The 17,041-nt window shown below is 42.6% G+C and overlaps 1 long non-coding RNA gene across 1 annotated transcript; it reads left to right on the forward strand.

The window, feature by feature from the left end:
- Positions 1-10,064: 10,064 nt before the first annotated feature.
- Positions 10,065-17,030, forward strand: LOC122461092. Its single transcript, XR_006282818.1, has 3 exons — positions 10,065-10,264; positions 13,908-13,999; positions 16,370-17,030. It is a non-coding gene; the product is annotated as an uncharacterized LOC122461092 (long non-coding RNA).
- Positions 17,031-17,041: the final 11 nt, after the last annotated feature.

Raw genomic sequence — 17,041 nt, forward strand, 5'->3', positions numbered from 1 at the left:
ATGCTTTGGGTCCTGATTGGTCCACAGCTTCTATATAAACCTAGCACAAGAGCATCTAGTGCTCCTGCCCTTCTCTCCCAACTAAACTTCAGAATTTAGTTTCATTTCAATAAGCATCTGAGAATATAAATGAACCCCCACAACCCTTTGGGCCAAATTCCCCACTGTCATATATAAGTGCAATTTCACAAATCAATGAAGTTGTATTAACATTGTGTTAACTTAATATGCCGATGATCCTACCTTACTTACGCCTATCCATCACATATTGATTAATTATACATAACTATGACAATAAATCTCTCAAAGGATTAAATGAAATAATTGGCTACAACTGAATCTGGCTTCTTGAATCTGCAAGCTACGATTGGATATATTTCAACACTCAGTACTACATACAGTACAGTCCTAGCTACAATATTGCACTATTTTGTCACTGTCAGCTCTGCTGAGCCAGAAACACAAAAGCACTAAATATTTATTTTAAAAGGTTTGATTCAAATTTGGTCCTAAAAATGGGTTTATTTCTTGCCTGAACTATTTCTTCCATCTTAATGTAATCTAGTAATTTATGCAGGCATATAGGGACAGATGTTCCAGTGTGGTTCTGGACTGCCGGGGAATCCGGTCCTAAAGCTGGTGTAACCAGACCTGGGAGGACCACCCCATTAAAAAGGGGGCTACTTAGAACTCAATAGGGGCTGCAATACCATTTTTTCTCCCTATCTGCACAGCAGCAGAAATAGGGTGTGGCTGGGACTTCCCTGTGCCACTGCAGCCGCTAACTACAGATCCTGCCCTTTGGGATGGTTGTTGCTTGGCACAGGACTATTCCGGCATTGAAGCAACATTAGATTCTGCTTTAAGCCACCATTATAGATGTGCACATGACTAGCACTCTGGACACACTCCACAGATCTAGCCTATGCAGTGTATAGTTGTAGCATGAGTTAGTTTGATACCCATTGTAAGAGCTCATGAGTTGTGGAAACGCAAAAGAACATTTCCACTGGAAATAACAGCCTGTAACTACAAGAACATGAAGGGAGGTGCAAACTGCCTGCAGAGAGATTTTGTTATAAGAATTAAATGATCATATTAGTGTTCTGCATATGCTTATACAGTATTTATTTCTCTCTCATTTATTATGCCAGAGTACAGAAGTTCATTATGTCAGAAATATAATGGATATATCTTTCTGTATTTATTAGAGTGATGCCTTTAAATGTAGTTGCCCTTGTAAATGTACGTGCAATTAGTATTCAGGTGCATAGTATTCACAGGGTTGGGTTCAATGTGAATAGAACTGATGATTCCTTTTCTGCAACGAAAGCAATATCTCAAAGGCTGTTTGTATGATCAGTTTCAATCTGGAGCCAGAGTACAGTAACCCAATCTGGAACAAAATCAAGTACTATTACATAATGGAACAAACATTTCATTTATAAATATGTCACCTTGACAAGTCAAGGAAAAATGGAACTTAAACAGGTTATCAAAATCTTCATTAGGGTTCAGTCAGATGCATAAAATAAAAGCCATAAACAATGTATAGTCCAACACTTGAACAGTAAAACAATGTTATGAGAAATGCTTTAGTACTGTATTGAATGAGTGGTTTGTGCACTGCAGGACACAAGTGCAAGTAGTGAAGGTTTATTAAACTATAAGTGAGCTTCCTGCCTGATTGCCTGACAATTAGACATTCAAATTTTCGGCCCCAAATGGTGAGATTCACCTATCAGTCAAACAACTGACCTTCTACCCAGGGGAGTTAAAGGTATTCCACAGTTTGGTAAGAAGCGAGTGTCATAAAAGGGCAGGAAGACAAAAATCTAGCAATGTGGTTATAAACACCAAAATCACTTTTGTGAAGTTCAGGGGTTCTCTAACTGAGGGTTGGAACCCCAAAATGGGTCACAATCACATTTTAATGGGATCACCAAGGCTGGTGTTAGAGCTGAAGCCGAAGCCCGAGCACCACTGCCCAGAGCCAAAGCCTGAGGGATTCAGCCCTGGGCAAGGGGGCCAAGGTTACATGCCCCCTGCCCAGGGCAGAAGCTCTTGGGCTTTAGCTTTGGCCTCTCCACCCAGGGTGGCCTGGCTGGGGTGGGCTTGGGCTATGGTCCACCCTACTGGGGTCATGTAGTAATTTTTGTTGAAAGAAGGGGGTCACAGTGCAATGAAGTTTGAGAACCACTGGTGTTGTTAAACTTCTAGTTGGTTGGCCTAATTCTTATCTCATCTACATCAGTGTAAGTGCATGGAATTACTCCACTGTAAAACCAAGGTAGGTGAGATCAGAACCAAGCTTTTCATTTCACTTTAATACATTTTGGGAGACAATACATAGGTTTTGCAACAAAAACAGTATAGGAAATCTTTAATGGTTCTGGATGAATTTTGTTATTGTCCTGAGGTCCAGCACAAGGGGACAGACTTGATGCATAGGCCTTGTACTAGCTCTCCGCATGAGCGAGAACTTCACTCCAAGAGCAAAATTATACTCTCTGATTCTCATGGCTGATATTTGTTTGACATTTTGCTTCCTAAATATGCAGATTTCTCACTGATGTCAATGGCACTTTGTCATCACAATGTGGAAGGGGGGTTCTGCTGTGCAGATCTGAGGGGATTTTGCAGGAGAAGGAAAGGAAAGATGATCTAGTGCAGTCTCAGCTATGAACTTGTTTCATGGTTTGTTTCCAGGGCAAGTTAGATCACTGATGGACTTCTGCTGTTCTTCCACGTCCCTTCTGTGGATCATGTGCAAAATACTGTGGGGTATTTTATTTCACATGGGAAAGGCTAAACCAATAGACTTCATTAAAAATGTCCTGAAGATTAACTCCTACTGAAAAATAGGAAAAATTTTCTCTTTCCTTAGAAAGCATTCTTAGATATGAATTATTGCTGTTCACCTGCATATGTGGGAGGTTCCTGTGGATAATGGTTAGTAGCAGCTGATACAATAAAGTATGCATTCTGTGGAAATTCCCAAGAAATTGTAAAATGTCACTTTAAATATGAGACACATATGGGGTTCCAAGAACTCTGCACTCCTCTCCTGATCCTTCGCTGTCTGGGGGCACAAAGTGACCCTGGGACAAGTTAGAACAGCTACAGAACAGCTCTCCCAGTCCCCTAAGGACTGTTCCACTAGACGGGGGCATGGAAGCTCCATTTTCTCCAACTTCATGTTCCCTAGTGGCCCAGATATGTCCCTTGCAATTTATGCCTGCTAGGGTAATCCTCGCTTCTCCTTTAGGACATCTTTAAGGTTACTTTGTACCACTCTGGTGGTGCAGAGAGACCTTAGCAGGGCCCAGGATCTGGCTCATAACCTCTAAAGTAGCTAGTTACCAGACCATTTATAATGTCATATTTTTATTAATGTTATTTAACTTTTTAAAAAATTACTATTGAATAGATTATTTATTAAAAGAGTTGGAATGGGCATCTAAGGTTATGTAGTCCAGATCCCTGAATCACTATAAAATAGTTTTCCGTATCATCTTAATACAACCCTAATAGTTCATTGTCTAGTCTTGAATGGTTTTAGGGAAATGATGATTCTACAATTTCCCTTTGCAGCTTGTTCCATTGCCCAGTTGTCTTAACCGTACAAAGGAGATGTGGCCTTCCACCTTCAGTGAAACTATGGAAAAATAAGAGTATAAATTCCTTTGAATTGACATATGTACTCTCATGCTTCTTCTTGCACAATGTTAAAACTCTTACTCTCTTGTACTGTTAGAAACTCTCTTATAGCCTGGGTTCAGCCTATACATATCATCACACTTTCAAGCTGACACCTCAACAAGCAAACAAACAGCCACAGCAACAAGATAGTTAAGTAGAACAACAACAAAACAAACAAAAAAACCTACATTGCACCATCAAGAAGCAGCAACCTTCCAATCCAGCACTGCATGTGCAACATGATGATACTGCTGAGAATGAATGAGATGGAATTTGCAAAAGTACCCCAAGGGATTAGATTTAACATTTTCATGAAATTATTTTAATGGGAAATTGAAATGTGATTGGATTTTATGGTATTAACAGCTTCTCCTGCTATATATCAATTTATTTAGACTGTACCCCTGGAGAAGAGACACAAGTTAAGCTTGGTAAACAAGAGAAATTATGGGAAATAATTTGAATTTCATTTGCCTGTCTCAAAAGTATCTGAGTTCCATTGGACTTAGTTAAGATAATTTACTTCCTCCCATTTGTAAACTGCTAGGTTATACGCAATAAACCAAATAGGATTCACTGACCTTTAAAAGAAAATTCTTTTGCCCATCTATAAGATGCTTTAGTTATCTATGATACACTGAGGGTATGTCTACACTACGAAATTATGTCGATTTTATAGAAGTCGATCTTTAGAAAGCAATTTTATACAGTTGATTGTGTATGTCCCCACTAAGTGCATTAAGTCAGCGGAGTGCATCCTCAATACCATGGCTAGCATCGACTCACAGAGTGGTGGACTGTGGGTAGCTATCCCATAGTCCCTGCAGTCTCCGCTGCTCATTGGAATTCTGGGTTAAGCTCTCAATGCCTGATGGGGCAAAACCATTGCCACGGGTGGTTTTGGGTACATGTTGTCAGTCTCTCCTCCATCACTCCCTTCCTTGTTCCCTCCCTCTGTGAAAGCAATGGCAGACAATCGTTTCGCGCCTTTTTTCCTGGGTTACCCCTGCAGATGCCATAGCACGGCAAGCATGGAGCGCTTCTCAGTGCTGCTGTTGTGATAATTGTAAACACCTCACGCATTATCATGCAGTATGTGCAGAACTTGGCTAGGGGACGCCAGCAAGAGGACGATTGTGGGGAGGACATGGACACAGCCATTCCTGAAAGCACGGGATGTGGCAATTAGGACATCATGGTGGCAGTGGGGCAGGTTGATACAGTGGAACGCCGATTCTGGGCCCAGCAAACAAGCACAGATTGGTGGGACCACATATGTTGCAGGTATGGGATGATTCCCAGTGGCTGCAAAACTTTTGCATGCGTAAGGCCACTTTCCTGGAACTTCGTGAGTTGCTTTCCCCCACCATGAAGTGCAGGAATGCCAAGATGAGAGCTGCCCTGACAGTTGAGAAGTGAGTGGCGATAGCCCTGTGGAAGCTTGCAACGCCTGACTGCTACCAGTCAGTCAGAAATCAATTTGGAGTGGGCAAATCTACTGTGCAATCACTGACCTTCTGCTAGCAAGGGTAGTGACTTTGGGAAATGTGCAGGTCATAATAGATGGCTTTGGTGCAATAGGGTTCCCTAACTGTGGTGGGGCGATAGAAGGAACGCATATTCTTGGCACCGGACCACCTTGCCAACCAGTACGTAAACCTTAAGGGGTCCTTTTCAATGGTGCTGCAAGCACTGGTGGATCACAATGGACGTTTCACCGACATCAATGTGGGACGGCTGGGAAAAGTACATGACGTTCGCATCTTTAGGAACTCTGGGCTGTTCGAACAGTTGCAAGAAGGGACTTACTTCCCAGACCAGAAAATTACCATTGGGGATGTTGAAATACCAATAGTTATTCTTGGGGCTCCCATGGCTCATGAAGCCATACACAGGCAACCTGGACAGTAGTAAGGAACAGTTCAACTATAGTCTGAGCAAGTGCAGAATGGTGGTAGAATGTGCCTTTGGACATTTAAAAGCTTGCTGGTGCTGTTTGCTGACTAGGTTAGACCTCACCGCAACCAGCATTCCCATTGTTATTGCTGCTTGCTGTGTGCTCCATAATATCTGTGAGAGTAAGGGGGAGATGTTTATGGCGGGGTGGGAGGTTGAGGCAAATCACCCTGTGGCCGATTTTGAGCAGCCAGATACCAGGGTGATTAGAAAAGCACAGCTAGGCGCGCTGTGCATCAGAGAGGCTTTGAAAACCAGTTTCATGACTGGCCAGGCTATGGTGTGACAGTTGTGTGTGTTTCTCCTTGATGCAAAACCACCCCCTTTGTTGAATTTACTTCCCTGTAAGCCAATCCCCCTTCCTCCTTTGACCACAGCTGGCAAAGGAAATAAAGTCCCTATTGTTTTGAATCCATGCATTCTTTATGTATTAAAAAAAGGGAGATCATTGACAAGGTAGCCTGGTGGGGTGGGGTAGGAGGGAAGGACAAGGCCATGTTGCTTATTGTAGCCACACTACAAATCAAAGATGTTTGGATGACAGTCTTCTGTTGCTTGGGCCACCCTCTGGAGTGGAGTGGCTGGGTGCCCGGAGCCTCCCCGCAACCCCTCGCGCAAGGAGGGCACGCGGTTATACAGTGGATGCAGCGGTGGGCTGCGCTCTTGTTGCCTTTCCTGCAGCTCCACCAGACACCTGATCATGTCCGTTTGCTTCCCCATTAGCCTCAGCATCGCCTCCTGTGTCTTCCAGTCACGCTCACTGAATTCTTTCCTGGCCTCTGTCACTGAATATCTCCATGCATTCAGCTGTGCCCTATCAGTGCGGGAGGACTGCATGAGCTTGGAAAACATGTCATTGTGAGTGCATTTTTTTCGCCTTCTAATCTGCAATAACCTCAGGGATGGAGATTCATAGATTCACAGATACTAAGGTCAGAAGGGACCATTCTTATCATCTAGTCCGACCTCCTGCACAACACAGGCCACAGAATCTCACCCACCCACTCCTGCCTCTCCTCTATGTCTGAGCTATTGAAGTCCTCAAATCGTGGTTTAAAGACTTTAAGCGGCAGAGAATCCTCCAGCAAGTGACCCACGCCCCATGCTACAGAGGAAGGCGAAAAACCTCCAGAGCCTCTTCCAATCTGCCCTGGAGGAAAGTTCCTTCCCGACCCCAAATGATATGGTGATCAGCTAAACCCTGAGCATATGGGCAAGATTCACCAGCCAGATACCCAGGAAATAATTCTCTGTAGTAACTCAGATCCCACCCCATCTAACATCCCATCACAGGTCATTGGGCCTATTTACCATGACTATTTAAAGATCAATTAATTACCAAAATCATGTTATCCCATCATACCATCTCCTCCATAAACTTATTGAGTTTAATCTTAAAGCCAGATAAGGTCTTTTGTCCCCACTGCTTCCCTTAGAAGGCTATTCCAAAACTTCACTCCTCTGATGGTTAGAAACCTTCATCTAATTTTAAGTCTAAACTTCCCAATGACCAGTTTATATCCATTTGTTCTTATGTCCACATTGGTACTGAGCTTAAATAATTCCTCTCCCTCTCCGGTATTTATCCCTCTGATATATTTAGAGAGAGCAATCATATCTCCCCTCAACCTTCTTTTAGTTAGGCTAAACAAGCCAAGCTCCTTGAGTCTCCTTTCATAAGACAGGTTTTCCATTCCTCGGATCATCCTAGTAGCCCTTCTCTGTACCTGTTCCAGTTTGAATTCATCGTTCTTAAACATGGCAGACCAGAACTGCACACAGTATTCCAGGTGAGGCCTCACCAGTGCCTTATAAACGGCACTAAAACCTCCTTATCTCTACAGGAAATACCTCGCCTGATGCATCCCAAGACCGCTTTAGCTTTTTTCACGGCCATATCACATTGGCGGCTCATAGTCATCCTGTGGTCAACCAATACTCTAAGGTCCTTCTCCTCCTCTGTTACCTCTAATTGATGCATCCCCAGCTTATAACTAAAATTCTTGTTATTAATCCCTAAATGCATAACCTTACACTTCTCACTATTAAATTTCATCCTATTACTATTACTCCAGTTTACAAGGTCATCCAAATCTTCCTGTATGATTTCCCAGTCCTTCTCTAAATTGGCAATACCTCTCAGCTTTGTATCATCAGCAAGCTTTATTAGCACACTCCCACTTTTTGTGCTGAAGTCAGTAATAAAAAGATTAAATAAGATACGTCCCAAAACAGATCTCTGAGGAACTCCACTGCTAGCCTCCCTCCAGCCTGACAGTTCACCTTTCAGTAGGACCCGTTGCAGTCTCTCTGTTAACCAATTCCTTATCCACCTTTCAATTTTCATATTGATCCCCATCTTTTCCAATTTAACTAATAATTCCTCATGTGACATGGTATCAAACGCCTTACTGAAATCTAGGTAAATTAGATCCACTGCGTTTCCTTTATCTAAAAAATCTGTTACTTTTTCAAAAAAGGAGATCAGGTTAGTTTGGCACGATCTACCTTTTGTAAAACCATGTTGTATTTTGTCCCATTTACCATTGACTTCAATGTCCTTAACTAATTTCTCCTTCAAAATTTTTTCCAGGACCTTGCATACTACAGATGTCAAACTAACTGGCCTGTAGTTACCTGGATCACTTTTTTTTCCTTTCTTAAAAATAGGAAATATATAAGCAATTCTCCAATCATTTGGTACTACTCCTGAGTTTACAGATTCATTAAAAATTCTTGCTAATGGGCTTGCAATTTCAGGTGCCAATTCCTTTAATATTCTTGGATGAAGATTATCTGGGCCCCCCGATTTAGTCCCTTTAAGCTGTTTGAGTTTCGCTTCTACCTCAGATATGGTAATATCTACCTCGATATCCTCATTCCCATTTGTCATGCTACCATTATCCCTAAGATCCTCTTTAGCCTTATTAAAGACTGAGGCAAAGTATTTGTTTAGAAATTGGGCCATGCCTAGATTATCTTTAACCTCCACTCCATCCTCAGTGTTTAGCGGCCCCATTTCTTCTTTCTTAGTTTTCTTCTTATTTATATGGCTATAGAACCTTTTACTATTGGTTTTAATTCCCTTTGCAAGGTCCAACTCTACTTGACTTTTAGCCCGTCTCACTTTATCCCTACATGTTCTGACCTCAATAAGGTAGCTTTCCTTGCTGATCCCTCCCATCTTCCACTCCCTGTATGCTTTCTGCTTCTTCTTAATCACCTCTCTAAAATGCTTGCTCATCCAGCTTGGTCTACAACTCCTTCCTATGAATTTTTTCTCCTTTCTTGGGATACAGGCTTAATTTTTGAAAGTCAGCCCTTTTGAAATCAAAAACTCTAGTTGCAGATTTATTTTTGTTAATCCTTCTGTTCAGTTTGAACTGAATTAGCTCATGATCACTTGAGCCAAGATTATCCCCTACAACCATTTCTTCTATGAGGTCCTCGCTACTCACCAAAATTAAATCTAAAATGGCATCCCCTCTAGTCGGTTCAGCAACTACTTGATGAAGGAATCCATCAGCTAACGCATCTAGGAAAATCTGAGCCCTATTATTATTACTCGCACTGGTCCTCCAGTCTATATCTGGGAAGTTAAAGTCTCCCATGATCACGCAGTTTCCATTAGTATTTACTTTATTAAAAACATTAAAAAGGGCTCTATCCATATCCAAATTAGATCCCGGAGGTCTACAGCACACCCCAAGCACTATGCTTCCAGACTACTTGCTACTGGCGTGGTGTGGTAAAGTGTCCTACCATGGAGGACAAAATAAGGCAGCCCTCCCCAGAAACCTTCTGCAAAGGCTTTCAGAGCACCTCCAGGAGAGCTTCATGGAGATGTCCCTGCACCATCCCCAGACAAGTTAACAGACTTTTCCAGTAGCTGTACTGGCCGCAAATGCATCCCAATTCTTCAGGGCAAATCAAACATTACACACAAGTGCTTTTAACCCCTGTAGTGTAGTTACAATTGTGCGCTCACGGAGGTGCCTTCTCCGGCTTCAGGGTCCAGGAACCCGCCTTGGGAGGGTATTGGCTCCAGGGTGATGAAAAGGTCCTGCCTGCTGAGGAGAACGGACTCTCTGCTTCCCCTGCTGCGCATTTAGTAATTTGGGGAATAAAATTACTCTGGGATCAACACCTTAAAACACTCTTTTCTACTCTACAACATGTTTAAGTGCTTTCCTGAAAGCTAGATTGGTACTTGGTCCTGCTACTGAATTTATATTTATTTATATTTTCCCTTGCTTATCCTGAAACACATATAATCATAGTTTATTCCCCAGATATTTAAATAAATCCATTTCAACCATTCTGCAAAAATTTAAGAGTTAAAATGAATTGTATTGTGATGGGATGTACCAACCCCATGCTGGGCCAGAAGAGGTTAATGAAAGGCAGTGGGGTCAGTCAGCCCTGCCTCACCACACCTGCACTTGGCATCAAGCCTGGAGAAAGGAGTGAAAAGGGTTGAACCCAGCTCAGCTGGGGGCTGGCCAGGAAGGAAAGCAGATCTTTGGCCCTCCCTCAGAGAGAGCAGCTGGGCAGGAATTGTGAAGCTGACTTGTACTGCTGGCATTTAGAACCCTCCTGAAGGAAGGTATGTCTGCAACAGGGAGACCAAAGTAGTTGGGAAAGCAAGTGGGAGGAAGTGAGTCTGCACAGGATTCTCTGAGGTGCTGGAGGGGTGTACAAAGAGCAGGAAGACTCTGGCTGAGCTGGGCTGCTCTGCCAGGGGAGTAGAGATAACTGTCCAGTAGCAGAACCAGCTGGGTGGCAGAAAGTGCTAAAAAGCTCTACAGTGAGCTTGTGGAAGAGGCTTAGAGAGGGAGGTGTTGATACACAGTGAGCCTGGGAAGGTGCTGTGGCAAAGGCCCAAGACAGTGCAGGGTAGGAAGTGGTCCAGGGAGGCAGCAAAGGATCTGTATAGTCAGGCCTTGACCACTTATTCAAGGATCCCTGGACTAGAACGCAGAGAAGAGGGAGGGCTTGGGCTCCCTTACTAGCCCACTGAGGATGATGGAGAACCCCCTGACAAGGGATATGGACTGTTGAAACCCCTGGTGCCAGTTGTAAGGACTAGTGAGGCTGGAGGCAAACCAAAGGCCAAACATGTGGTTGATAAAGTACGTTTTTGGGACTGTGTGGCATACCCTAGAAGGGGTTGGAACTACATGTCATTCAGCTAGAGGGCCAAAGTGCAAGAAGATGCAGCCTACCACATGGCCAAAGTGGCTACCAGCAGGGGTCTTAAAAAGAGGAGAGTCTGGTATGCCATACTCAGCCAGATGGGGACATGCCAGCCAGCGAATCACATTTGTACAGGTATAAATTGTGAGGCTGTGGGTACATCTTCCACTATTCACGTGAGAGAAGTTCTTTAAAGGCAGTTTCAAATAGCTATGTGGTGGGCTTCTGAAGAGAGCTGTGAGCAGAGCAGTGTTTCAGAATGAACCAGGATATTTGAAACGTGTACCATTTCATTTCCCAAAATGGGTTACTGTTGTATGTCCAGGAAAGCACTAGCAGTCTAAAAGTTAACACTGAACTCCTGTGTTCCTCAGATGGTGTGCATCATATTGAATGAAAGTGTGTACACACGCATGCACCTGACATGGATCATGTGTACTATTTGCTGCATCCCCTTAACAATTGCATCATATCATTAGTCTTCACAGCTTGTGATGAGCCTTGTTTTCTCAGTGAATGGCTAGGGATGACAATGGTGTTGGCATGACAACTACTGCATATCTGAGAGATGTGTTCAGAGGGGGGAAAAAAGGCCAGACATACAAAAATCAGGTAAAAATCAAATTGTAGGTTCTATAGGTTGTTTGATGATGGCATAAAATATTAATCAAATTAAAACAATGACCTTTTGCTATGGTTATGGAGTTAGCTGTGCCTCTGTCCTTTTCAAATCTCTCAAGGTATTGGTTTTTTATCTGTGTAGGCATAACTATCCCATGTCAGCTGACTTGGGCACCCGGGGCTTGGGCTCTGCGTCTTAAAAATTGCTGTATAGATGTTCAGGTTCTGGGACCCTGCAAGGGTGGAGGGTCCCAGAGCTCGGGCTCTAGCCCAAACTTGTACATCTACACAGCAATGTTTACTCCTGCAGCTTGAGCCCTGCAAGCTCAAGTCAAGTGACCTGGGCCAGCCCTGGCTGTGCTGCAGGGCTTTTATTCCTGTGTAGACATACCCTCAGTGTACCCTCCTCAGGTCTTGGGCTCAGCCCTAGTTGCTTCAGGGTAGAATTTCACTATTCTCTCCCTCTTTTTAAGAGGAACCAGGGTCAAACTACCCTAATATATAGTACCCACACCTGTGTTTGCTCCCTTCGGGAACCGGTTGACTAGCAGCCTTCTTAAAATATAGTATTTTGCTTAGCAGTTGGATTAAGAATTTTAAAATAACCTGTGTGCATGTCAATCTTCCTTGAAGTACCACCATTCCATACTGGTGATCTAGATAGGATTAGCTTCTCCAGATAACCACATGACTTCTTGAGTCTGAGGCCACATCTACACAGGGAAACGCCGGAAACTGAAGATTAATTAACTCAAGATATGACGTTAATGCATCCAAGTTAAAACATGTTATACCTCTAAGTCCATGAGTGTCCCAGTGTGGACAAGCCCTGAGTCTCTCTCCCCTCTGCACTCCTGAGAGTGTCGCTTAATACCCTGCTAGGTTTCTTTGTTCTCCAGTGCCTTGTCTTTACAAGGAAAAAGATGTTCTTACCTCACGTTAGCTAACCTGTGGTAACTAATGCAAGATAAAATCCTAGGGAAGACAAAACAGTTTGTAGTTTTAACATGAGTTAGCGGGTGAAAGTAAGCCCTAGGCTCCGCCATAGCGAACCTGCTAATACATGTGAAAATTACGAACAGCCTTGTCTTCACTAGGATTTTACCTCATTAGTTAATTTGAATTAGAAACACCCCTTATTTTCCATAGTGAATATTAGGCCCAGAAGTTTCAAGAAGTGGTGGGGCTTGCCCACCCAGGTCAAAATAATTATATAGGCTGTACTGGGGGGCTAGAGTAATCAGAGGTAATTGTTCTGGCATTGTCTCTTAGCAACCCTTAAGTGGAAGCTGCTAGGCAACCATTGTGAACTATCTCTGCCTTCTGGCCTGTGGGATGAACTTAATCAGAAATATTTGTGAAGAAAACCATACCAGTAATTGGGTAAGCTACAGTACAATTCAAGAGCATCCTCATAATTGTCACAGTTTTCATGTATAATAATGAGATCCATGTGATCACGGAATCTAATTTCATTGAGATAGGATACTAAATGAAAATCGCTAAAAATACAGACAGGTTTCAGGAGTAGCAGCCGTGTTAGTCTGTATTCGCAAAAACAAAAGGAGTATTTGTGGCTCCTTTTCTTTTTGCGAATACAGACCAACACGGCTGCTACTCTGAAACCTGTCGTTATGCAAGGTACTGAATTTAGCCGTATGGAGTGGAAATCTATCAACTTCATGAAAAAAATTTGTTAGTCTCTAAGGTGCCACATGTACTCCTTTTCTTTTTTAAAAAATACAGAGGCCACATTAAGTCACTAGGACACTTTTCTGCCATGAGATATTTTGTCACGATGAAATTTTTTCCATTTTGCATGTCTGTTCGTGGATTTTAGAGCTCTACCACATAACACAGGTAGAATGAAGCTAGATGATTTCTGCACGACAAAATATTATCTTGGTTAACAGTAGCAAATGCAAAATGAGCCCATTTAAAAAGGGAAATTGATGGTGAAGTTTTCTTGAAAATAGTCATCCACTTTCTGAGTGGGTAGAAGCCATGTTATTTCTGAGCAATGACTTCAATGTATCTGCTCTGAAGTCAAAGTAGTGTGCCTGTTCTGAATGCTGTGGTCTTGAAAAGGTTTTGGAAAAGTGCAGAAAAATATCCAGCTGCATTTTGAGGTGAACCACAGTTCATGTTGCAAAAACAACTTTCTCTTTCTTCTTTGCAGAATTCAGAAATTTTCTCTATATACTCACTAGATGTACTTTTCATAATGCTGCTGCAATTTACTTTGTTGACATTTTATTTTACATTAGTGAAAACAAATGTGCAGTATAATCATCCCATTATGATACAGAAATCTCTTCCTACTTGTCTTGTCTTTCAAACTGTATTAGGGAAAACAGTGATCTGATAGGCAACAATTGATAATAAAATAGAACTTTCAAATCGCATTGCTACAGGAAATGCTCTCCTTACAGATTCAAGCTGCATGTGAATTGTGTAATGGAATTAGAAACATTTGCGTGTTAAGGAAAAAGCTCCCTGTAAGGATGGGTTGATCTCGGTGCTTGTAAGTAATTTCTCGTTACTTTAACTGAGAACCCTTCTTGTTCATTGGTATATCAAATTAACAAGATTTGTCATTAGATTTTAATTTCGCTGCAAGAAGCATCTTCTCCAGAAGGTAATGGCATGGTTTTTAAAAGGGCTGAGCCCTCAGCACCTCCCAGTGAAGTCCAGGATAATTATTAGGTGCTAAATATTTTTTTTTTTTTAAAAGCTAGTTTCTTTAGGTGCCTAAATATGGATTCGGGAGCCAAAATTTGAGCAGCTAATTTCTCAAGTATTGGCTCTGATTTCTATCAGTTTAATTCGTCAACAAAGCAAACAAACAAAACCTCGCCTTCTTTGTAGGCAGAAAAGAGAGGAATGAAATAATAAGTAAAAGGCTGGGGAAGATTCTATGTCTAATGGTCAGAATGAGGGTTAGGAGGCAGGAAACAAGTTTTATTTTTAGCTATGCCATGACCCAATATTTGAGCATGGAAAACTCACTTAATGGTTTGGTGTCTCTCTTTCCCCACTGGTAAAATTGAGATGATATCTATCTTTGCAAAGAGTTCTGAGAACCTCAGCAGAAAGCGAAGCTCACTGAAGTCAACAGGAATTGTTCCATTTACTTCAATGGGCTTTGGATCAGGCCCTAAATAAAGAAGATCTGTTATTAGGTCTTTGTAGAAGCAGAAGAGCCAGAATTTCTAAAGAGAAAAACTGTTTACCCAAGATTTCTAGTTTTACACACCAACAAGGTTCAGGTAGTTTGAATAAAGATCCAGATATTTTGGTGCTTATCCAAATCAAAGCTGAACTCCAAATCGTTACAATTTTTCCCATCACTACTCAGATGATGTTCTACTGCTAATAGGATGGTGCTGTGCCCATCACTAATAAGGTGTTTTTGATGTGTTGTGTTGCACTCTTTTCTGAACCCAGTGTTCAGAAAGAGTTTTTTTTCCCCAAGAGCAAAAGCACAAGAGTGAATCAATTAAAATGTTGCACTCTATGACCATAGCAATTACAGTTCTAAAATATGATAAAAGGGATATTGGAGAACAAATGTATGAAGTTGTTATGGCAACTGATTAGCATTTGTGTATCTCAAACTGAAAACAGTATGATGAGCAAACAAAAGAAGCCTAATTCTCTGGCTAATTAAGTGGCCTGTCAAGAATGGTTACTCTCAAATATATTTGCCCTCCTCTCCTTTTCTGAAATCTGCACTGACTTTTAAATATCTCCCTGATAGTAATAAAATATTAACTGATTAAAAAAGAGAGCTGAAACTGATTAACTTCCTAGCTCTTCTGCAAGGTAGCTCACAACAGCTCTGAGTTTGGTGCTATGATCACACAGGCCATCCTGCCCCTGTGCTCATCCTTATGGTTCTCTTCATGTCAGATAATGGGGAATCAAAACTCTTGAGAATCCTGCTCTCTAAGTTCTTCACAGTGCAAGATTCTTGTTCATTTTACTCACTGGCCATTCTCAAGAGCAAAACTAGCAGGAAGTGTGGCAGGATGGTGAGATGGGCTTACATACCTTTGTATTCTGGCAAAGCGCACGTTGCACTGGGTTTGCATTTGTTGAATCACTAACTAGCTCAGGAACTATAATTTTATCTACTACAGATGCAGTTTGCATGGCTGATTATATCTTCTTTGCCCCATATTAGGAAGTGTTTTATTTTAATCTAATTTTAAGGGCAAATTAATTAGTAGTAGTATCAATCTTGACAGCATCCTCTTAAATATTACCAAAATAGAGTCCCATCCTGCTATGTTTACTTGAGTCTGTAATACAGGGATCGGCAACCTTTGGCACACCTTTGGTAAGCCCCCTGGCAGGCCGGGCCGATTTGTTTACCTGCCGTGTCCGCAGGTTCAGCCAATCACAACTCCCACTGGCCGCAGTTCGCTGCTCCAGACCAACGGGGGCTGTGGGAAGTGGTGGCCAGCATGTCGCTCGGCCTGCGCCGCTTCCCGCTGCCCCCATTGGCCTGGAGCGGCGAACTGCAGCCAGTGGAAGCCGCGATCGGCTGAACCTGCGGACGCGGCAGGTAAACAAACCAGCTGGCCCAGCATGGGGCTTACCTTGGCGGGCCGTGGGCCAAAGATTGACGTTCCCTGCTGTAATACTTGCTCATGTAAATGGTCCCACTACACTCTGCCTATCTAACTGGGTATTTACCTTATGCTTATCATGGTGATACCTGAGTGCACAGCAAAATGTACATAAATCCAAACGTATGGTCTGCTGCAGATTTGAATTCTGTCTTCTCCTTCTATTTCTAGGATCAAGTCAATGGGGCTACTCATGAGTAAGCACTGCAGGACTCGACCTGGAACTCTCATTAATGCATTCTTTATTTTATTTTTTCCAGTTGCTGAAAGTGAATATTGTTCTAGTGAAACTACAGGATTGACAGCCTTGGAGAGTAAAGACTGATCTTCAGCCATAGAAAAGGGTGTGGGGAGTAAGGCCCTGCAGCTGTACCTACTCAGTACTCCTGACAGCATAATGAGTCAGTTTGGCTGCCTGGTGGATAGCCCTTCCTGACAACCCTGCCTGATTGGCTGAAAAAGTCAGCAGGCTGGTTCTTAAGCTCAGCAGCAATAGCTTGCTGGCTGCTCAGTGCACACACCAGCTAATTCTCTGCCTCCTTGTGCTGGCCTCGCTCTAAGCTGTGCACCTAGCTCTGTTTCTGCCTTCCCTGACTCGGGTAATCCAGTTCTGACCTTCAGCTCTGATCCCTGGCTCTGACTCTGCATTGACCTTAGGTTCTGGCATTCAGACTGACCACTAGGTATGACTGCTGCTCTGACCACTAGGCCTGACTGTTTATGATCTGGTCCCCTTATCAGGGGACCAGACAAGAATACAAGCTTTGCTCAGGCTGCCCTGAGACCTGTGTTTTATAAAGAGCGTTTCTGGGAATGAAGAAGGCATTGCAATCTCTGACCTACTCAGACTTCCAAGGATACCAATGGGTATTGGCTGAAATAGTGGTTTGGTTTCTTTCATTTTAATAAAAAGAAAAGGAGTATTTGTGGCA

Source organism: Dermochelys coriacea, chromosome 7, assembly GCF_009764565.3.
Source record: "Dermochelys coriacea isolate rDerCor1 chromosome 7, rDerCor1.pri.v4, whole genome shotgun sequence".
Lineage (NCBI taxonomy): Eukaryota > Metazoa > Chordata > Testudines > Dermochelyidae > Dermochelys > Dermochelys coriacea.